Source organism: Anser anser (genome assembly GCF_964211835.1).
Source record: "Anser anser genome assembly, chromosome: 1".
Taxonomy (NCBI): domain Eukaryota; kingdom Metazoa; phylum Chordata; class Aves; order Anseriformes; family Anatidae; genus Anser; species Anser anser.
The window spans coordinates 20,667,981-20,688,076 of NC_139720.1; the positions used below are offsets into that span (position 1 = coordinate 20,667,981).

The following is a 20,096-nucleotide window of genomic DNA, read 5'->3' on the forward strand; positions in this document are numbered from 1 at the left end:
GTTGTGAAGTCCAGTTTTCAGAAACCACTTCCAATATTAAAAAGTTGAAGTAGCAATTACTCAAGTTGCACATGCTACAGCTGTAAATATATATATATAAAAATCCTTAAATTTATTCTTAGATTATCAATTCTTCTTAACCTTAAAACAGAATTAATCAGTTCCCCTTAATCCCTATAAATGATTTTACTTTTAAATTGTTACTTCAATTTTTCAAGTCTTCATTTCACAGAGGAATAAGAATTAGCTCTGCAGACATAACAAATTAGTCATATTGATCCATCCAAGTGTACTAAATTATTAATAATTAGCCCCTCCCAGCTTTAAGCTCATAAAAAAAAACACTTTATGAAATCTCTGATACAACTATCTGGGTAATATGCACATTTTTTTTTCTTCCCCAAAACCATTGCATGGTTTAATCTTCTTCACTGTTTTATGTTACTTGGGATATACGTAGAGGAAAATATAAAAATAGATTTTGTCAGTTTTGCTTTCGTATTTTGGGAGGTGACCAGCATTCTTAAATGCACTAAAGTTTCAGCAAAGGGAAGAAGATAAAAAAGAAGAGAGAAAGTCAATATTCTTTAATGACATTCCAGATGTCTTAGTTTTCTGAGCCTTGTTTGCAGACAGCCATGTCAGCACTCCAAGTGAAATAAACTTTATTGGCCTGAAGTGCCAATAGCGAATGACTGTATTCCAATTGCTGATATGCATAATCTGGTGCCAGAGACTGCTTGGACAGAATGAATATTGTTGCTATAAATTACTCTTCAGAGTAGAGAAAAAAAATAAAAAAATTAAATACTTCTGCTCCATTCTCTGACAAGTGTCTGTGCTGAGGTTTATGCCTGTTGGTTTTGAATTTTGAATGAGTTGTGTTTTTTCTGTAAGGATACTGGAGCATTATTTAACAATGGTCTTTTGACATTATGTGGTGTGTTTCTCCCACATGAGTGCTATCTCTATACATTTCTTTTCCTATCATCAACACTCTACCCTTGGGGGGATCACAAGAAGGATTAAAGTGTTTATTCCTACAGTGAGAGTCATATTGTATTATCTTAATTCATAGCGAGTTGTCTTTTTCCTCTGTAAATGCCTCATTAGTTTAAAACATTACTCCAAAAGGACAAAACATTAATATCTTTGGGGCAACAGTAACGTAGTTTGGGGCAACATAGTGGGCAACAGTATATGTAGTCAATGAACATATGACAAAAGTACACCTGTAAAGCTTTTGGTGGTTTCATTTTTGTATAGTCTAAAACCATTAAAGTCTAGAACAGACCCAGTGGCTTTAGCACTTATTCGTGAAGTAAGGTGTTATTAGGAGATAAAAGGTAGTCTGAATTAGTTGCTGCTTTCTTTAGTAGAATCTGGACTTTAACCCAGAATTTATGCATGCTGTATATTCATAAGCATCACATGAGACTAACTCATGAATATGAAGTAAATTTTTTTTTTTACTTTCTATTTCATTCTTTTGTAAAAAATATTTGCTATTATATTTCCAGATTTTTTTTACCATTGTACTTTACTCATTCACTAAATTGCTTGTATAAGGAAGAAAAGGAAGAAGCATATGTTCATGTGTTAACAGTTAGAGCAAGTTAGAACATAGTCAAACATTGGAATGGGCTGCCCAGGGAAGTGGTGGAATCCCCACCCCTGGAGGTATTAAAGAGGCACGTGGATGTGGCACTAAGGGACATGGTTTAGTGATGGGACTCGTTAGGCCATACTGGTGGGTGGACTTCATGATCTTGAAGGTCTTTTGCAACCTAAGTCATTCTATGATTCTATATGACTGTGGTACATTTGGGGCTACAGTCATGTTTCAGTCACCCTCACGTTCATCAGGATTTTAGAAGTATTTAAAAAATGTTTCTAAAAAAGGCGCTTTATTTCTCTATTTCTTGCACTGTATTACTTGTTTTGCACACAAAATGATCTTCCCTGTTAAAAACGTTTCTAACTACCAATATATTTCTAAGCAAAACCTTAAAATAAGAGATTTACTGGTAGTAAATCAGCATTTTTCCACAGAAACTGGGTACCAGAACCTTGTTATTGTATTAACAACAGTAAAACCAGCAATATGGTTATATTTTGTTTTGCAATTGGAAATATAACACAACAAAACAAATTTCTTAAAATTTTATTTGTAGTTTCCAAAAAGCCTAGTGTTTTGCTCTGGACTTCTGTTTTTTTTTATTCTTTTTTTATTGCATTATTTACAGACACAAACTTATGCAAAGTTTTTACAGTATCAGTTGATAGCTTCTGAACTCAGACATGGAAAGGTCAACACATTTTGGGTTTAGCCCAAATGTAAAAGATCTTTGAAGTTTACACATGCTTAAATTTTGTTCCTAATTTTTGACCAAGAGTACACTGATAAAAAAACCCTTGGTAGCATCACAAAAGAACCAAGCTATCTACACCTAACTTAATTTTCTCTCTTTTTTTGATTAGTATTTTTGGGCCCTATCCTGTATGGTTAAACTGGTATAGTCTTTCCAGTAAGAAATTTAAAAAGTAGGGCCAGCATCTGCATCATTTAGAAAGTACATCTCCTTTTTGAGTCACATAACCTACACTTTTTTTTTTTTTTTGTCTCTTGAAGCACAAAATAGAAGGCTCAGATTTTCTTTCTGAAGTACTGTCTTGAACCTTGAGGGAAGAGTCAGAGCTATAAAACAACAAACTGTATCCATCATACCATGATTAATATACCAAAAAAAGTTATTGTTTAATCTAATTTTGGCATTACAAATTAAGAAGCAAATTATTTATTATTATTATTATTATTATTATTTTTATTATTATTATTATCTGTTATTATTACAGTTCTCTGGAGAACCTGTACAGTGCTCTGTTACTTGCACAGTACAGAAGTGCTTCCTGATGTTCAGCTGGTACCTCTTGTGCTCCAGTTTGTGTACAATGCCTCTTGTCCTGGCACTGGGCACCACTGAAAAGATCTTGGCTCCATCTTCTTTGCACTCTTCCTGCAGGTATTTATACACATTGATGAGATTCCCCCCTGAGTCTTCTTTTCTCCAGGCTGAACAAGCCCAGCTCTCTCAGCCTTTCCTCATAGGAGAGTCTCTTCATCATCTTCATGGCCCATCATTGGAGTCTTTCCAATATGTCCATGTCTGCCATGTACTGGGGGGGTATCCAGAACTGGCCACAGTATATGAAGACCATAAAAGTGTATCAGTTACCAGTGCGTGTGTGTGTGTGTGTATGTGTGTGTAGGAATTTTATGCTTCATAGATGTAAATTATCTATATAGGTCCCTTGGAGTCTGTGAAGGTCTTTCCACTTTATACAGGAGAATTTATATGAACTCTACCCAATTTACTTCCACATCAGATTCTGATGAATGCCCCTTTAGGCTATAAATAACATAAAGGACAATAATATAATTACAATTGCAAATCTGTCTACAGAAAAATACACTGAGTTACTATGTTTCATTTCCAAGCTGACCTGTGGCCAAAAATAAATAAATAAATAAATAAATAAATAAATAAATAAATAAATAAATAAATAAGGATGCAGGACACACTTTTAAAAAGGACGTTTCAATTACAACTATACAATAGTGCTGAAGGGAGAGTGCTAAGGTAAGTCTATATCTTGATACTTTTCTCTTTGTACTTTCAGGTATAATTCTTTGTCTACGTTTTAATATATATGTGTGTGTGTGTATATATATATATATATATATATACGTAGAGCTTGGGAAATGAGCTTGGGATGAGAGTGGACTCATCTCCTAGGTAAGTTGCAGACTTAGCCAGAAAAGTCGAAGGGCTCTGTACATGCCCAGCAGATCAGCTCATGTGCAACAAGGAGATTTCTGAGAGTGCGACATGGAGTTCTTCATGTATTTTCTTTCCTTTGTTTTTCCACTAATGTATCTTGAAATAAGAAAAAAAGCTATTTTTTTTTTATTTTTATTTTTTTTCATATTGGCAATTGCCAAACAGTAATTGAACAGAACACCTGCAATCTTGTTCTGCGCCCCACATACCAACAGTGAATGAAATGTCATATTACCTACCACTTTAAAACATTTATCCCCTTCCCTTCCCTTCCCTTCCCTTCCCTTCCCTTCCCTTCCCTTCCCTTCCCTTCCCTTCCCTTCCCTTCCCTTCCCTTCCCTTCCCTTCCCTTCCCTTCCCTTCCCTTCCCTTCCCTTCCCTTCCCTTCCCTTCCCTTCCCTTCCCTTCCCTTCCCTTCCCTTCCCTTCCCTTCCCTTCCCTTCCCTTCCCTTCCCTTCCCTTCCCTTCCCTTCCCTTCCCTTCCCTTCCCTTCCCTTCCCTTCCCTTCCCTTCCCTTCCCTTCCCTTCCTTTTCTTCTTTCCTTTCCTAGAGCCAGATAGTCTATACAGCTGAAAATCAGCTCAGTTCTCTGATGGGGTCCAACTCTCTCAATTAGCGCCAATTCCAGATCATGCAAATTTACAGGTATAAAATTAGGATACAAAATCTACTGAAAGAGAGGTTGTTTTTCTCCCTTATTTATACATCTTATTCACTTCCAGAATGTAGATATATACAGGTATTGCATAATCATATCAGGAAAGTACAGAGGTGAACATTCAGGGAAGAGAGGGGTCCTGGGCAGGTGGCTGAGTTTTGAGAATGATCACAGTACTGCTTCTCTGCCCATCATTAAATTCAAAACATTTTCTAACGGTGTCCTTGTTTATAGATTACATCTGTACAGCCCTTGATGTTACAGCAGAAGTTCACAGAAAACAATTAGTTATGCTGAAGTTAATGAAAATATACAAAAGCTAAATGTTATTTTTCTGTATCAGGGCCTAACTGAAGTTAATGTTCCTCCTGAAGGAAAAAAAAAATAATCGTCTTTTCAGTGTGAAGAAAGAGTCAAGCCCAATTTACTGAACACATCACTTTATGAAATACATGTATTCTTCTCCTCCACATTCTGCCTTCTGTGTCCTATCATGTCTCTACTCTTTTGTCTCAGATATAAGCAGATATTATGCTAGTTGCCTCATCTTCAGTCCTAGGGGAAAGAAAAAAAAAAAAAGTGTGCTTCCTTCTCATATTAACTCTCTTCTCTGGAAACACCAGCTCCTTCTTCATTATCCTATGAGTAGTAAGTCTTTTACTCAAACAGGTAAAACTTCTGAGTGTCTGCTTTCTAACGTCCTGAGCAGTACAGAATAGATGGAAATTTCTGTTCTTCATTAATCTTAACCCACACATAGCTGAAATGTCAAGAAGGGAGAATGTAACTGGGCTTACTGTATTAGCAAATCACTGTCATTTGTCCACTCCTCCATTTATAATTTAAGCATTCAATAAAGGCAGCTACAGATTAAGGAATGGTTTTATTTTTCACTGGAAGACAGTATTTAGTTGCTCCCCAGAGCCCTGGCCAGAGTGGTACTTCCTTCTTAGTTTTGCAGTATCTGCTAGATGCTTTCCAATGTTCGATCCAACATGAGTATAAGAATGAACACAGACATAGTACCTTTCTAGTCAAAATGCCATGCTGTAGCATAGTGCATTTAGGAGCTGGACTTCAGGTGTTGAACCATTTACTGTCCTTTAAGAATAGGAGGAAGTCCATACAGGAACCATTCAGACCAGTAGTTTGTCTCCAGAAAAAGGACAAAAGCAGATATTGGCAGATGATTACAAGAACAAATGCTTATGACACTTTTTACTTCACCAGTTACTACTAGGCAAGGATTTTCTAAGCCAGATGTAGTTCCTTTGTGTTTGTTAACCTTCTGCATTTTTCTCTTGTGAGGGAAAAAAAAAACAAACATTCATAGTAGTGCTCTTATTTGGTTGATATACACTTCAAGGCATAATAACAGAAAAAAAAAAAAAGAAAAGACAAGAGGAGCTAGTTATTTTTGTTGCTGTAGCAAGGTGGATGGCTCACTGTAGGAGTTACGAAGATGAATTATAGAAAAGACATTTTAAAACCTGCAGAAAGTATCTCCACTGCATGCTGTAACAGGCAGAGCAAGCCTGCCCAATATTGGCTTCATACTGCTGTGGGAGAGGTGTTAATGACCAATTGGAATTGAAGCTGATTACAGGTCTCATTAAACAAATGGGTGGAGTAAGCATTCAGCTACCTTGAGCAGTAAAAACAGCTGCATGTGCAGGAGCCAAAAAATACTGACACCTGACAAGACCACATTGTCTAAAGAAAAACATGAAACCGAAAAATGGATGTTCCCATTATGCAAAGTGATGGTGTAAGCAGCCGGAAGGAAGCTGGTGCGGCCGCTCCTGCTGGATCCCATACAGAGGAACACACACAGGATAGTTGTTGCTTGAGCCAGGACAGAGAAGCCCAAAGCTTCATGGGAACTGTTGTCCAAATGCAAATTAATACCATGACTAATCATATAAATGAAGCATATATGGTCTTTCAAAAATGTATTAATATAAAAAGCATTTTATTATTTATAGTAAAGGAAATCACTTTTGAATTTCTCATATTTCATGTACTAGCCAACGAAATAGTGACTAGTATCTGTAATGTGGTAAATTGACTTTTTTTTTTTTTCTTAATCTGCTTTCACTTCTGCAGGACGTTTAAGCTATACAGCATTCATTTATCCCCCTACTGTTATTCTTCAGAAGTATTTCAGTTACTCTGTCTTTAAAATGGAGACTACAGAGAATTTCTATGGAAAGAACTAGAACTATTAATGAGCATTCCTTTTTAAATGTAAGGTGTTATTCCTACATTTTCACAAGCAGGAATGCTAGGAAAAATATCAAATACCATCTTTAACTAATCAAGGAACTAAAATAAATAAATAAATCAGCAACAAAATCCATAGGGCTTATTGGAACAAGAGTAGAAAGGATAATAAATAATAATAATAATAATAATAATAATAATAATAATAAATTTCTTTGTAACAAGCACATAAATATACTTATTTAGTCTGGGAATGGACTTTTAACTATTCTTATGTCAGTGATCATGTACTAATGGAAGAGAAGGGAATTCTACACTTCACATGTTTCAACAGATAAAGTTACTAAAGTTTTGGACAAAAAAAAAATGTTTATGGACACTATTGTATTGTCCAGGGTATAGTAATATATATATTTACCAGTACAGGTGTGCTAGTAAGTGCATGTACTCACTCAGAAACAGTGTTATGTGCATGTATCTAATCAAACACAAATGCATTTAAATTATATCCAATTCTTTTATAACATTAAATCTTCAGGGCGCTTTAAATCAGAGATTTATTAGTTCCAATTATAATCCTGTGAGGCGTACAGGAAGTCTTCATCAGTACTCTTGTTTCACAGAGAAAAGAAACTGAAGCAAGGCAGCTTGCCTAAAGCAAGTGGCAAAGCCAGCATGGTGGTCTCTCTGTGTGCTTCCAGTTTAGCATCCTATGCTGCCCTTCTGGGAAACTTTAATTCCTAAGCAGCGTATACTGTGCCTTGTGATGCTTTCACATCAAAGGGGCCTGGAGTGGCACCTGCTTCACAGCTGGTGATTTTTCTTCTGAGCATTTCACACCTTGGCAGGGTAAAATAAAAATAAAGCTGTCCATCAGAAGCAGGTAGGAAGCCTTGACTACTATGCAGCAGGACTGGTCACTGCTATACAGAGTGTTATACATTATGTGTTATACATAACATGATTACCGTGCCAGCTTAGAAGCTTTTGCTGTTGACTCTACCCTAATAACTAAGTCTGCATTTTTAGAGACCATCCACAGAGTTTGTAACCCTTCAGCCAGAACTCCAGAAACAATGCAGGCTAGATTCTTCCTTAGTGCCTCCTGAGAAAAGTTTCAGAAGATAAAGCCCTTAAACTTATTCAAGAGGACATTAGTCACAGTATTTGTAGAGACCAGGCCTTGTCGTCTGCAACCACTGTTCCTGCATTGTGCCAAAAGTTTAATTCATTGTTGCAAGCAGGACGCTGAGTATCCTCACAAGGATCAGTTTTAGAGTCCACAAGACTGTACTTCTACAACCATTGTAATTCTAGTAGTTCCAGGTCATCCTGTGAGTACTGGCTGTAACAAAATTTGGTTTGCTATGACACTTGGAGTTGTTGATGACTGACTTTAGCATTTGAGACAGACAACCTTGATTAGGAAGGAATTAATTATTTGTGAAGAATTTACTCTATATTAAAGCATCACACATCACCCTTTCCCTCAAGCATGATTGTTTATGGGAAGTCCTGATACATTTGCTCTCTCCTACCCCTTTATCTTCATAATACTTAATTAACTAAGTTGTCCTTCAGACCATAACCTATCAAACTGTATCACTACCCTTGTCTTCCTCCTAGTTAGGGAGAGAGACACACACTGACTATGAATGCATATACCTTGTTTCCTCAGGCAAAGAGGTGAAAATACTGAAAAAATACTTTATTGTTTTTTCTAATCTGATTAGAGAAGGGGGGTATTACCTCTGAGCCTCTCAAAGAAAATTTCTTTCTGTTTTTATGAGAGAGACAGATTAAGGTAGAAGGCTCAAGTCGGTAAGAAAGGCTGTATACTTTCCTTTAGAGAAATGTCACTGAACGGTCAGTACATATTTTGTGGAAACAGAAAGTTCAGCTCATATACAAACAGACTTGACTATCTGCTCCAGGCAAACGTATGCATAACCTGTGAATCAAATCCAACAAGTTGAAATAAATTAGAGTACACGTTGTCCATTGATAACAAACAATTGCATACATGAATGAGTTTTTACTGCAATAATCTCTTGTGGGAACTTCTTTCATTGACTGCATGCACGTCAGAGCTGTGAGATTTCTATTAAAATGTAGTGACCTGCTATGCAAACACCAGCCTTTGAAGAGAGTTTTTGTTTGCCAGTTGCTCTTTCATGTAGCCCTTTAAGACATATTAGACTTCTGCATACATAGGAACTCTTTTAAGTTTTTATCCTGTTTTTCAGTGTATTGACTCAGGAGAATATACCTGCAGTGATACTTGGGAGAGACATGCAGGCCATCGCAACTGGGAGATAAGTTTGTCAGAGCAGGATTCTGCTTACAATCTTAATGGGATTTATAACGAACAGCAATGCTGTGGCTCTCTCTGCCTTTCCGATAGAGTTGAACACATATTCACTTTTTTTTTTAACCATTATATAGACAGTCAAGATAAATTGGCCCTCCTGCACATGATGACTTTCTAAAATTTACATAGCACAAAAGTAAAGGCATGAGTGTAGATATGCTAAAAAAATATAAAAAATAAATATCCATTATCATGAGGTGTTGGTGGTTTTTTAGGCGGCTGAACTCCACCACAACTGCTCTCTCACTCCCCCTCCTCAGAAGAGGAGGGGAAGAAGAAAAGGAAAGAAACAACTCACAGTTTGAGACAAGGATAATTTAATTAAAGGAAAAAGAAATATTAATGGAAAATTATTATTAATTAAATAATTTAACTAAAGGGAAAATTTGTCTGAATTTAAGAAGAGATTGGACTGTGCACTTAGTCACATGGTCTGAACTTTTGGGTAGACCTGTGCGGTATCAAGAGTTGGACTTGATGATCCTTAAGGGTCCCTTCCAACTCAGGATATTCTATGAAAAGGCGAAAAGGAAAACAAACAAACAAAGGCCATGTAAAAATGCAGAAGAAAGAAATTACTCTCTACTTCCCACCAACAAGTGGTGCTTGACCATGTCCTTGAAGCAGGGCCTCAACACACATAGACGTTATTTAGGAGGACAAACGTTTTCACAACGAGAGCCCGTTCCTCCTCTCTTCTTCCTTTTTCCACCTTTTATTGCTGAGTGTGGCATCATATGGTATGGAATATCCCTTTGGCTGGTTTAGGTCAGCTGCCCTGGTAATGTTCCTTCCTTACCTCTTGCCCACCCCCAGCCTGCTGGCTCTGAAGGGTTTGGAGGGAGTCCTGATACTGTGTCAGTATTGCTCAGCAATAGACACAACTGTGGTGTGATACCAGGGCTGTTCTAGCTACAGGTGCAGAGCACAGCACTGTATGGGCTACTGCAGGGAAAAGTTAATTCCATCCCAGCCAGACCCAGGACATGTGGGTAGCAGATTTATTTATTATATGTGCTTTTCATATACTACTGGGTGATGGAGGATCCAGGGTAGCGTGATGCAATTTGACAGAACTGTGTTTGTATTAGTGAATATCCAGCCACATCTGCAGCATTTCTGAGTTAACAGATATTCAGAGTCTCTGACTATGTAAAAGACCTTCACGTAATTTGACATAACTCTAGAGGAAAACAGACAAACAAGGTCAGAGAAAATTGTTAACACCGTTTTTCCAGAAGTTAAAAACAGAAGTGTCACTCTGTGATCTTTCAATTATATCGTAATTTTTCTTAAGAACATCTTACGTTTTTCCACCTTGCCATTTGATTTCAAAAGGTCATTGGTAATGTATTTATTTGAGGTTGAGGAGAAGATTTTTTTTTTTTTTAATGACTATTAAGAGAGATTAGAAACATTTCTTTAAATTCTTCTTTAGCTTGTTGAAGAAGACCTGAAGAATCAGATCACTGTAGATCTTTTTTAAAATAAGATTTGAAGCAGCCTTCCTACTGTCTGTCATTCTTGACAGCTGTATCTCTTTGCTTCATCAGCTTTATCTGGTATTCAGGGTCACCTGTCCATTCTTTAGTTAAACTCTGTAGCGCAAAATCTGGTTTTATAAATAAGCACATTACTTGAATTACTCGAAACTGACTAGAACAATTTTGCTACATGACTTCCATCAAATTTAATGAAATGTATAAATCTACACCCCTCAGCTGTCTTTGCAGATCTCAGTTGTTGTCTACAATTGGATTCCTGCATGTTTGTAATGGCAGAATTTTATCACTATAAGTCGAATTTTAACAAAGGAATATCTTTTTCACATACCTAAGTTGAGAACTAAATTTAGGCAAGCACAGACTATGAAATTATTTCAATTTCTTCCTTCTTGAAATAAAAGATTAGTTTTTCCTTCTAAGGAATCTAGAGGTATCTATCAAGAAGGCAGTTATTAATAATAACTGTTAATAGAGCAGTCCCTGCATTGTGGTTGCATAGCATAAGGCAGGTTTCAGTGCCAACCTCATTTGTTGGCAGTAAAGACAAGGTTGCATGTCACACAATCCAGAGGGATTGGTTTCCCACAGAGCTGTCTAGCTTCTTTGCAGTGGCTGAGGACAGGAAAGTGATACGTTTTTCCAGATCCTAATACTGGCTAGAAAAGTGTCCTAGGTATAGTTGTGGTCCTTAGTTTCCAGTCCAGCAATAGACAATTAATATATGTGAAAAGTATTTTTTAAGCTGCAGAATTTAAGGACATACAAAGAGTAAGACTAAACTATTATTATTATATATATACAATAACTCTGTGTGTAAATGGCACTGAAGGGAGGTGGCTTCTCAAAGACAAAAGAGTCTCATGTAACTCATATAGGGTGGGATTTTAAATCTGCTTTGTGAAGGGGATGAATGGAACCTGCTTTCCTATGTACTATACTTTTTCTTCTGCTACATTGAAGAGAATTTGCCACCTGCAGCATCCCTAGAACATTTGTCACAGATTAATCTGTTTGTTCCATGTCTAACTTCCGTATTAAGTTTTGTAGGTAGGATTGACAGGCTTTTGTAAACAGCTCAAATCTTTGCAAGTCATAGACACAGAATTAGAAATTAGTGCCAGTTTTGTAACAGTTTAATAATACATTTATAATCTAATAAATGTAATAAAAATCCCATAATAGATATAATTTTATATAATATTCTGTTTAGAAGAAATATTCTGTTTTAAAATATATATATTTTTTTAAATTAATGAGTCTTTTTTTTATAAACATTTTCCCCATTCTTAATAGGAAACTTATGCCATTCTTCATTTGTATATTAAAAAAAATTAAATAAAATACTGTCCTAAGAAACATGAGTTTGACAGGATTATACTAAATAATAATAATAATAATAATAATAATAATAATAATAATAATAGTAATAATAATAATAATAATAACAACTTCAGTTACTTCTGGATTTGGTTTCATTTGTTCGTACAGGAATGGAAGAGTTAAACTAAGATTTGTTTAGGTTCTAAATGGGATGTACACTAACTTAAAATCCTTTAAAATAATAGGAATTAGAAAGGATGCCATTCTAAAACCTACTTTTGAATTGGGCTTTAGCTACTGTCTTTCATATTCTCTGTCACACACATATAAATCTTTTATTATTGGTAATATTTTTCCTTACTGTTTCCTATGGTTTACTTCTGTCTTCCCTGATTTATTTATTTTATTTTTTATTTTATTTTATTTTATTTTATTTTATTTTATTTTATTTTATTTTATTTTATTTTATTATTTTATTTTATTTTATTTTATTTTATTTTATTTTATTTTATTTTATTATTTTATTTTATTTTATTTATTTTATTTTATTTTATTTTATTTTATTTATTTTATTTTATTATTTTATTTATTTATTTATTTTTATTTTTATTTTTTCCCCATGGAGTTTCCCCAGGTTTTCCCCAAGCAGTCTCAACAGTTAAAACAACTGGTTGAGATGTCCATAACTCTTTATGGATATAAATCTGTGCAAACATGGAATGGGCAGACATCTCAGTGCTGTACAAAGAACCCTGTGCGTTCCACAGTCTAAACACGGCCTTGTCTTCTATGGATATATGACGAAGTTCTATGGTTATACTGAATATAAAATAAATAAATAAGGAAAATAAAATAAAATAAAATAAAATAAAATAAAATAAAATAAAATAAAATAAAATAAAATAAAATAAAATAAAATAAAATAAATAAAATAAAATAAAATAAAATAAAATAAAAAAAAATAAGATAAATGAAATAAAATAAAAAAGCTCCAATCTCTAATAAGAGATAAAAATCTCTAATAAGAACAGAATCTTTGGAGTTATTTATTGTGACATACAGTGAAAAGGAGAGAATACTCTCTGATGTATGTATGTTCAGTCTACTACAAGTGAGTCTGTAGGTTGTCCCTGAAAAGACACACACATCTTGGTTGAGGCAAATCTTAGTGTAGTTAATGAAAGGGAAAGCCTTTCAAAACCAGTACAAAGGGCAGTCTCACCTTTCTAACTTCATAGCTGGATGTGTGACCTATGCAGACCCGGGATCATCAGTGTAGCTGCAGAAATCATAGATATGGTATTATGACTTGATAAAAGACTTAAAATTAGCCATCAGATGTCCAGGTAAGATGGGTCATCTTACAAATTTGCAAGATTGTTCTGTAAAGTTTATAATATCTTTATTTTTTAAAAAAGCGATACATTCATCAAACAAATGGTTGCATTCACTGTTATACTCTGTATAGCAGGATAAGTTTTAACCAACTGTGTTGCTATAAACTTCTGAAGATATGATTGTTATATTGTACTTATACCGCTACTTAATAAAGTACTACTTAATAAAGTAAATATTTGCTTTTTATTTATGATCATTTTTAGTTAATTTTATTGTAAGGTTAACAGCAAACAGAAGTATAAATACACAGGAAAACAAATCCATCATTATTTTTAAAAACATCAGTGTTTTAAATTTTTAGTCAACAGTAAAAATAATCCACTTTAAAATAAAAAGATTATTTTCCTGGTGAATTAATGCTCCAAATAAATGTCTTTATAAGTGTCTCATTGCTTATTCAGGTCCCCGGAGTCAGGTGAACAGATGTCTGTCCAAACATGATATTTTAGCAAGTAACAGATGTCTGTCCAAACACGATATTTTAGCAATTAGACTGTGTAGTCTACAAAGGAAAAGATTTTCCTTGTTACCAGCAAAACTTTTAAAACTATGATTCATATTTTCTAAATAAATAAATAAATAAATGAATAAATAAATCAGTTTAAAAATGTCCATCCTCACTTCATAATAGAAATGGTAGTGTTGGCCTTAATTTTCTGAAATGATTCATGATATTAGAAACTAGGCCTGAGTGATCATTTTAGAAAGTAGATGCACAACATTTTCTGGAATTTAGGAGTGAGCTCAGTGTATTCAAAGTGGAACCAATAAAGTCTGCCACTTGTGTATCAGTAATCACACTGGATGTTGAGCCTTTGACTTCAAAGTAGATACAATTCTAATTTATCAATGCTTTATGAGAGACTGAACTGGTAAATTGTATACTAGATGTCTGCACGTGTGCATAGGTGTTTTTGAGACTGTTGTGGTTTAACCCGGCTGGCAGCTAAACACCACACAGCCATTCGCTCACCCTCCCTCTCTGGGATGGGGGAGAGAAACGGGAAAGTGAAGCCTGTGAGTTGAGATAAAGACAGTTTATTAAGACAGGAATATAATAATAACAATAATAATAATAGTGATAATGATAATAGTATTAATAATAATAATGTGTAAGAAACAAGTGATGCACAATGCAATTGCTTACCACCCGCTGACCGATGCCCAGCCTATCCCCGAGCAGCCGGCCCCCCACCCCAGCCAGCCACCCCTATATATTGTTTAGCATGACGTCAGATGGTATGGAATACCCCTTTGGCCAGTTTGGGTCAGCTGTCCTGGGTCTGTCCCCTCCCAGGTCCTGCTGCACCCCCAGCCTGCTCGCTGGCAGGACAGAGCGAGAAGCTGAAAAGTCCTTGGCCTGGTGTAAACACTGCTCTGCAACAATTAAAACATCAGCATGTTATCAGCGCTCTTCTCATCCTAATCCAAAACATAGCACCCTACCAGCTACTATGAGGAAAAATTAACTCTGTCCTAACTGGAACCAGGACAGAGACACATTGAATTGTACAGTTGTTGGCTTATGAAACTCGATGAAAAAGTATTGGCTTTGCAAAATTGTGTTTTATTATAGCTAGACGGATATATTAGTAACTTTATTGCTGCTGTTTACATTCAAACTCCAGGCTGATGTTTCTATGTTATTGCTCAGAGATACCATACATGATGGTGCCCTGCAAGAGCTCTCAGAACAAAATAATTTAGGAAAGAAACTTCCTGTGCCAGAAGCATACTAATGTGTTCTTAAAAAGACAGAGAAAGAAAAACAGCATGAATATGAATCTTAAACCTAGAAAGGGAAATATCCCCTGGGTTCTGATCAAATTATGGCTGAAATCAACCTGTGTTTTTTATTTGGTACAAAATCAGAAACCGTATGAAACAAGCTCGGCAGTTGTAAGAGTCCAACATCTAGTTTGCAAAATCTGAAAATCCTTCTCTCCTCTTCCTTTCGATCTTGCCCCTTATATTTTCCAAAATACCTTAACAGCAGGGGCTCCAGCACATAAACTGCCCTGTCAATAGTCTCTCATGAGTTCACAAAGAATAAGCAGGACTGCAGATGGAAAGGGCCACATTCAGTGGAGCTGCTGACATGAAGAGGCAAAAGTGCAATATAGTGAGCATACAAGGAAGATGCTGTGACTTATGAGATTGCTAAAGTCCATCCAGGGCCTTTAAAATGCCCTTAAAAAGCCTTGAGGTTAACATCTTTCTCTCTCCAATTAATATTTACCTCTTTGTTCCAATTTTTTGGTTAAAACAAAACCAACACCAACACCACCCCCAATAAATAAATAAATAAATAGATAGATAGATGATAGATAAAATTGCTTCTTGTTGCATCACAGTAGTAAAAGCAGTTTTAGTCTTATCATATTACAAGGTTATTGTTGTTGTTGTTATTGTTGTTTTATTTTTTAACCAATATCCTGTCTTCTGCAATTAATGATAGTAAGCATAATAAATGTTCTCTGAGATCAATAATGGTGTGTAAGGTCTGTGTAATAAATAAATAAATAAATAGTTGAGAATATGAATACCAACCTGATCTAACCTTACATTTTGTTTTCAGAAGTAACAGAGGTGACAGCATATGTACCATGTTCTGTTTGAAGCCTTGTTGCTAAAGTCTTTCCCCTGAGAAGGCAAGGTGGACTATTTGAGGAGAAACATTCTGAAAAGGATCAACAGGACTAAGAATACTCAGTTAAAAAACATATAGGAGAAGCAAAAGAGAGGACGTCACCTCAAGTTAAGAATACTTTTACGTATCCCTTGTAGATATCTTCCGGTAGATTTTAAGATTGTCTCTTTTTGCCCTCAAGCATATGGTAGATGCAGTGATATTTTTGTATTTCATTTTACCATGTCTATATGGGTAAGACAATGAGATGTACGTGTGTGTAACCTGGTTTTGGTCTGAAAGACTAGTATAAATGAAAGCTTTACAGATAAGTGTTTTCAACACACCCAAGTTGACAGGAGACATTTCATAAGTGAGTTTGTGGGAGAGAAAGAAAGAAAGAAAGAAAGAAAGAAAGAAAGAAAGAAAGAAAGAAAGAAAGAAAGAAAGGAAGGAAGGAAGGAAGGAAGGAAGGAAGGAAGGAAGGAAGGAAGGAAGGAAGGAAGGAAGGAAGGAAGGAAGGAAGGAAGGAAGGAAGGAAGGAAGGAAGGAAGGAAGGAAGGAAGGAAGGAAGGAAGGAAGGAAGGAAGGAAGGAAGGGAGGAAGGAAGGAAGGAAGGAAGGAAGGAAGGAAGGAAGACAACAACAACAAACACACCACAAAAACTACCACCACCACCAACAACAACAAAATGAAAAGAAGCAAATTAAAAATAAATGAGAAAATATCATAATGACACACATTCTCTTTCTATTATGAAATTGCTCCTTTCTTCAAAGCAGAGGTGTGATGGGTATAGGCATTGTTTCAGAAAATACACTGGAAGTGAATAACACTGAGTAGAACCACAGTGCCCAGCAGATATATGAACCGTACTGCGGAAACAGGCAGGCACTTGACAACCTTTGCTTGTCTACATAATGGTTAGAGGCAATCATTTTGATGTGACTTTGCAAAACAGGCACATAAGCCATGAGTATCAACACAGATAGTGAATAACACTTTAAACTGGCTTCTACATTCTCCCAGGATAGCTGCATTCTTTGGGGTTAGTGATAACAACTGTGTAGTATTTACTCTGAGAACACATGCCAGTAAGATCAGATGATTCTTCTAATTGACTTCAAATAGAATAATTTGAGTGAGTGCTTTTTGTAAACACCACAGCAGTATTTTTTAACTCTACACTAATCGCATATCTCTAACCTCATATGAGGTTTTTAGATGGGCTGAGTTGTTTCATTATTTGCCAAAAATGACAAAGATCAGTGCAATTCAGTGATGCTGCCAATGTGGCACCACCCTGTTCTTTTGTTTTATCATTAGCCCAAAGAGAAATGTGAATGTTCTGTTTGGTTTGTGTTTGAATATCATATAGTCCAAAAGGCCATGCTTACAGTAAAATAATTTTTGTTATGGTCTCCAAATATTGCAGACATTTAGTTCTATTAAGGCAAAACTACACCGCATGCCTGAATTTTGAGCCAAGTTATATTTTTGTGACCACTTACACATAGCTGCAGTTTGATTTTCCCATGGTTCAGCAGAGCCAGAAAAAAATACATATATAAAAAAATATAAAAATAATATTCTTCTCTATGGAAGTTTGCATTGTGAATTTTTGCCTTAATTTGCCTCTCCTACAAAAATACAGACATGTAAATTTTATAATACCAAGTATTCATGCCCTAAGGAGATAATGAAAGCATTTCAGAGATCAAAGTAAGACTGAACGTGGGAAAGGATTAGATACGGGACTTTTTACTATGCTCCTTTGATTCCAGTTCTAGTATCAACTTAGTCATGATCGTGAATGTTACAAGGAAAAGCAAATAATCTTTCCATTTCTATTTCTTAATTTTTACTTGGCAATAAGAAAACATAAATAAGTACTAGGAATGCACAGTATAAACACTGTTAACAGCTTGTCTTTCATAGAGATCATCAATTCAGAAATGTACATAGCAAAAAAAAATGTGTGAAAAGAAGTCAATGAGTTTGTAACTAGTCTCACTTAACAGTTATTAAGTGAGCTACAACTTCAGTTATCTGTAGCCTAATGGTACTCATCAAGTTATGGAATTCTATCCTGCCTTCAAATAAATCAAAGAAATCAAATACATTATTATCAGCCTCTTCCAGTGACTTTACTATGATCAGAGAGAATTCAGTAGAAATACAAAGTTCAGTGATACAGTCCAACTAATGTAACTGAAACATAGACACATGCATGATAAGTTTTTAGATTTTGAAATAGCAACTGCTTCTAAGTATATTCATCGTATTCTGTTTCCAGACAGTGTAATAATGAAACCATAAAAGACTCATGGACTCACTTTACAACCACTACTGGAAGAACATATACTTACTTGAATTTTAAGTGAAGAATACAAATCCTTTTTTTGACACCAAGGTCCAGCGCAATGTCTCTCTCTCTATATATATTATTTTTTATTTTTTTATTGACTTCATGACTTCATAAGGTTTTCCAGTTTTCAGATATAAGTTCCCTCTACTAGAATCACAAAATGCTTCTTTCAAATTGGCTCTTTGATATGGAAGAAAATAACTGTCTTCATAACATAGCCATTTGGGAGATGGGCTCATTGTACAGGGTATAGAGACAGGCAAATTTTAGCCTCCTGAAACTAATTTCTGTAGGTCTTTTCTGCAGTCTTTCCTTGTAGTATCCCTGCAGTCTTTTCATGCAGTAGCTGGAGAGAAGATGGGTTCTTTGAGAAGCAGTTCCCAAATTCCTGCTCTGAATAACTTCATGGAAGAGCCTCATACCTTCTATGGACTATTGGAGAAACCTATGGAGATTACTTTCACTGAGCTCATGTTTGCTTTTATGTGTCTCACTGAATTTCCTTCTCTTTTAGCTGTTTGTTCTCGTAACTTACTATCTTAGCATCTCTTTTTTTTAACCTATGTGTCCTGGAGCTGTTAGAGAGTTTTTTAAGAGAGTCAATATATTCCCCCTTGTGTGGCAAGTCTGCAGAGAGAAAAATTGATAAGTTCCTGGCAGCAAAGGAACTGAAGTTGTACTGCTTGTGTTTTCCACTCGTTTCAGCAGCTGACATTGTATGTCATGGAAGAAATTTAGAACAAGTTTCTTGCCAGTTAGTCTGGAAAGCACCTTTGTTCATGATGGCCTTTTTTCCAGGATCACTGAAAGCATATTTACTAGTGACGAAATTCAATATGAAAAAAATCTGCACTAGTATTACCAGTCAAAACTGGTTAGAGCATGGGAGGTGTCTGCTGACTTTCTGCCTGCAATAAGAAGGTATATTGCATACACTTAAAAAAATAAAATCATACACTTACTTTGCTTCTTTTTTATTTATTTATTTTTTTTTCTGATGAAAATACGCCTGTTACATATTTTTCACGCAACACAAATGAATTAAAATACCATTCCTCACCATCATGACAAATACAAACTTTAAATACGTGAATTGCCTTCAGATAGGAAACACAAGGCATGGCAAGCAATGTCTGTTGTCTGTTAATATTGCAAGAGTATTCTTAATTAATTCCCTGCTCTTAATTACTGCAGCACTTAAGTGTCAGGATAATCCTATCTGGAGGGAAAGCAATAACAATAGTGTTACAGGTTGAGGATCCTGCAGAAGAAAACTGAATGAACTTCCTCTAGTGGAAGTCCTTCTCTATTATTCTGTTAGGAATGGGGTCTGGCCAGGGACAGAACGACAAATATGATGGCTTCCTGGGCAGAGGATACATATGATGTTAATTAGAACACTGGAAAAATTACAGAAGCCCATGTAGGTTCCTAGCAGGAATGTCACAGGGTAGCCACCATGCACATGTACAATAGGTTTAAGACTAATACTGATTCTGATATTGCAACTACTTGCTCAGAGTCAGAAGAAGGCAAAGGATTCCATAATTGATCGTTACTGTTAAGTGTGACCTGATGTAGACATGTCTGTGCAAAAGTTTCACTTTCCTACCTGGGTTCCCAGAAGTTCCCTTCTCTCCTTCTGCAATGTGTATCTAAACTGTGCTTTGAGGGGTTCAAACCATGCTGACTCCAAACAGTAAGACTGGGAAAGAGGCTCACTAGGACTCACAGGTTATCTTCTAAAATACGGTATCCACCCCTGGTGCCTTATTAACTGCA

At 35.6% G+C, this 20,096-nt stretch overlaps 1 long non-coding RNA gene across 1 annotated transcript in view; it reads right to left on the reverse strand.

The window, feature by feature from the left end:
- LOC310893078 overlaps positions 1-14,501 on the reverse strand; it is a 36,022-nt gene extending 21,521 nt beyond the window's left edge. Inside the window, exons 1-2 of the long non-coding RNA XR_014578697.1 lie at positions 14,465-14,501; positions 13,142-13,198 (exon numbers count right to left, since the gene is read on the reverse strand). This is a non-coding gene — a long non-coding RNA (uncharacterized lncRNA). The remainder of the gene's footprint in view (positions 1-13,141; positions 13,199-14,464) is intronic.
- Positions 14,502-20,096: the final 5,595 nt, after the last annotated feature.